Consider the following 4,336-nt stretch of genomic DNA (forward strand, 5'->3'; position numbering starts at 1 on the left):
GGGAGCGGAATGTGGGACCCTACCCAGAGACGGAGGCAGAGATGATGACATGGAGAGACGGAGTAGCTGAAGATTCTAGACTCACGGAGGGAGAGAGTATGTGTGCTGGCGGCCAAGGGGGCAGGGTGTGCCCTTTGGTTGTTCGAATGATTGTATACTCCTGAGTGTTTTGGTGCACATCCAAAAACAAAAACAAAAAACAAAAACAGAGGGAATAGAAGCAAATACTGTTGAATGATGAAGCATGCAGGGGATTGTAATCATTGCAATGAAACGGACTACTGTTCTCCTACATAAACTATAACTGAATTCACGATAAAAACTTTGAAAAGAAAAAAAAAAAAAAAGGAAGATAACTATTAAGCCTCCAGTTAACATATAGAGAAACTGAGGCATATACATTTTAATTAGATGCCAAAAGAACCAATAGATCTGTTTTGGAAGAGGTGCAGCCAGAGTGCTCCTTGGAGGCCAGGATGGCTAAGCTTCGTCTCTCATACTTTGGACATGTTGTCAGGAGGGAACAGTCACTGGAGAACGATGTCATGCTGGGTAAGATGGAGGGTCAGAGAAAAAGAGAAAGACCCCCAACGAGATGGATCAGCCAGGTGGCATCATTGATGGCAACGGTAGTGAGGTTGGCCCAGGATCGTTCTGCTGTTCATGGGGTCACTATGAGTCGGTTCTGACTCGATGGCACCTGACGACAACAACAGCAACAAGCACATAAATAAGTGAAAAACAAAATAAAAATCAAGTGATATTTACAAAAGTAGAGTTAAGGTGTAAGGAAAGAAAGTAGATGGTTGTTTCCAATGCTTGAAAGCACAAGATACCTATGTCATTTTTGCCTCTACCATTATTGAAAAGCATAAGGTAAGGTGGTACTGGGCCAAGCCCCAATCAAAAAACAATATGTAAGCATTGTTATTGATTATAGTGATGTATTGAAGTTCTGGTGTGGCACTGAAGGTTAATGCCCTGGACTGTAAGGTCAGTTTGAATTGCAAGGTCTGTAGGTTCAAGTTCACCAGTAGCTCCTTGGAAACCCTATACATGGTTGCTGTAAGTAAGAACTGACTCGATGGTGCTTAAAAATAATAAGAACTTTGGTTTCCTAGGGCTGCTATAACAAATGAAGAGAAAGTAGGTGTTTTGAAACAACAAAAAATTCCCTTACTGTTCTGGGAGGCCAGAAGTCTGATATCAAGGCCACAGTCCGTCCAGCAGCTCCAAGGGCTATCCTTCCTTCCTTCCTTGCCTTTTCCAGATTCTGACCTTCCTTGTCATGTGACAGCAGGTCACTGTCTCCATCTTAACACTGCCTTCTTCCTCCAGTGTCTTCCCTCATCCTCTCCTCTGCTAAGGCATCCGTCATTGAATTTGGGGCCCCTCTAATGCACGATGATCTCATCTAGATTCTTACCTAATTACATAAGCAAAGAATCTCTTTCCAAATAAGGTCACATTCTGAGGTTTCAGGTGGACATGAATTTTGGGAGGACATTTTTCAACCCATTAGGGAGCGTGCCGTCTTAAGATTTTATTCGTCTCATACATAGTTCTACTTTCCACCTCTAACTTCAAGAATAGTGAAGAGGTTCTGGTGGTCATGATGTCAAAGGGTTGATTTTGTGACCCTTGCGCTGGAAACTGAAGTCTTTCCCAGTTTCTGTTCTCTGCTCTTCCACTTCAGGCTCAGACATTCCCAGCAGGTGGCCCTGATCTGAGAAATATGTCTGATGTGGTTAAATGTGCCTTCTTGGTGTTGACAGTTAATTGTTCAAGTGAGTCTCCCTTCAGAACCTTTTTGTGGTTTTGAATACTATTTGCATTTTATGTAGACTGTGATTAAGGAAAATTCTCCAATGTGGGAGAAAGTCACAAATTCATTTCACACAGAAATGCTGAATGTAACAAGTGTTAATTGTTTTTCTTTTTTTTAAAGGAACCTGAGTTCTCGCTCTAAGAATGAGGGGATTCTAGACCTCCTGAAATGATGAAGTGCAAATATATGTGTGGAAAATATTTTTTAAAAATTTCCTTTCACAATCTACTTCCAAAATGCCCATTGGGAACTTTCTTCTTTTCCTAGTGCTGATTTAACAGAAATATCCCAAGTGGTGGTAAAAAACAAAAATTTATTTTCTCACAATTCAGGAGGTTGAAAGCCTGTATTGTGTGATTCTTTTCAATTCTGAAATGATTAGGGTTAGGACACATCCTATACTGCTATGACCCCATAAATGTCACAGGAAAACCATATTCTAAGCCAGCAGGACATTCACAGGTATAGAGGTGAAGATTCCAATGCTATTTTGCCTGGACACAATTCAATCCATAACAGGAGCCCAGTCCCATAGAGGGCGTTCTGGTGTGGTGCTGCAGAATAATGTGCTGGACCTCAAGGTCAGTTTGGTCTTCAAAGTTAACAGTTCAAACCCACCAGTCATTCCTAGGAAGCTCTATATAGGGTCACTATGGATCAGAACTGACTCAACACCACTTAACAACAATAGTCCCATAGAAGGATTTAGTTCAACTGATTTGATACTGGTAGACTTGCTTCTGAGGCAGGAATCGGGGAAGAAAAAGAAGAAGTAAAGCCCAGAATTCCTAGTGTGAGATACATCACAAAGGGGACTTGGAGAAACGTCATGTGATATAGGCACGATTTTGTGTCAACTAGACTGGGCCAGAATTCTCAGTGACTTGGCAGTTGACGTGGAGTTATCCTCCATGATAGTATCTAATATAATGCAATCAACTCTATGCTATGAGCAGGCAACCAATTGAAATTTCCCTGGGGATGTTGGTGTTGCCTGCTTCCAATATATTTGACACTCCAGCAAATCTTGTTTGCTCTCTGCTGGGTCTAGATCTTGCATCTGGCTCATCCTCTGACCTCCTGTTCTTTGGACTTGAACAAAATGGCCTGCTCCATTACCTGCTGATCCTAGAAATCATCAGCAGCCTGCCTTCTGACCTGCTGGACCTGCCTGCCTGTCTGCTGTCTGACCTGGCCATCTTGGCTCAGCAGCCCTGAAGCTATGTGAGTCAGAAGCCTCCAGCCTGGCATCTAACCCACAGACTTGGGACTGACCACCTCAACAACTGTGTGAGTCATTTCCTTGGTATAAAAAAATAGCTGTATTGCCTTAACCCAGATGGAGTCCATAACCATTTCTAGATCTAGAGTCCCCTCAGGCTTTAACAGCATTCTTCTATGCCTAGAATATAAAAATGAGATGAACTTTTTTTGCCTACTATATCTCTAGGGTCACTATGAGTTGGAACTGATTGGATGGCTGTGGGGTTTGAGTGGTAGCTTTAAAATGCCATCTGCTGTCTACTTCTTTTGGACATATTGGTTGACCTGGAAAATAGTAGTCAGAGGTTTGGGGAAGAGGCTCTTTGAAGATGTCGCCATACACTCTAGGCAGAAGCCTGTCAACAAGTCTAGCTGAGGCAGCTTGGGAGGATCAGAAAACATCAGACTTTGCCTGAAATGTTGACATAGGAGCTACTGTGATTCTAAGACAGTGATTCTCAAACTTATTTTCATGACACTGTCATCTCAAGGGAGGAGTCAAATCTCAGGTTAAATTTTTTGTTTTTTTTTTTATATTATGAAACTTTAATAATTGAAAAACAGAGTGGTATGGACATAACCTCATATGCATGCGAAAGCTGGACAGTGAATAAGGAAAACCATAGAAGAATTGATGCTTTTGAGTTATGGTGTTGGAGGAGAATACTAAAAGTGCCATGGGCTGCCAAAAGAACCAATAGATCCATTTTGGAAGAAGTGCAGCCAGAGTGCTCCTTGGAGGCCAGGATGGCCAAACTTCGTCTCTCATACTTTGGACATATTGTCAGGAGGGAACAGTCGCTGGAGAAGGATATCATGTTTGATAAGATGGAGGGTCAGAGAAAAAGAGGAAGACCCCCAATGAGATGGATTGGCCAAGTGGCAGCATCAATGGGCTCAACAGTAGTGAAGTTGGCTCAGGATCGGACACTGTTTCGTTCTGCTGTGCATAAGATCACTATGGGTCAGTGCCAACTCGATGGCACCTAACAACAACAACATGGACGCATGTGTAATGGTCAGGTTAAGTTTTAATGCCCCACCCTTTTTTGAATGATACAGAGGTGTGCATGGGAATGAAGACAGGTGTCAAGAAAAGGAAAATAGTAGGGTGTTACATTGTTGATTTGATTAAGACTTCAGGTTACCGCATGACATTACTGACTAATGTTCAGGCTGAGTTGAAGAGATGATCTGTTGTTATTAAGTACCGTTGAGTTGGTTTTGGCCCAGTTGTCCAGACCA

Source organism: Chrysochloris asiatica, unplaced genomic scaffold, assembly GCF_000296735.1.
Source record: "Chrysochloris asiatica unplaced genomic scaffold, ChrAsi1.0 scaffold00015, whole genome shotgun sequence".
In the NCBI taxonomy this organism is placed as follows: domain Eukaryota; kingdom Metazoa; phylum Chordata; class Mammalia; order Afrosoricida; family Chrysochloridae; genus Chrysochloris; species Chrysochloris asiatica.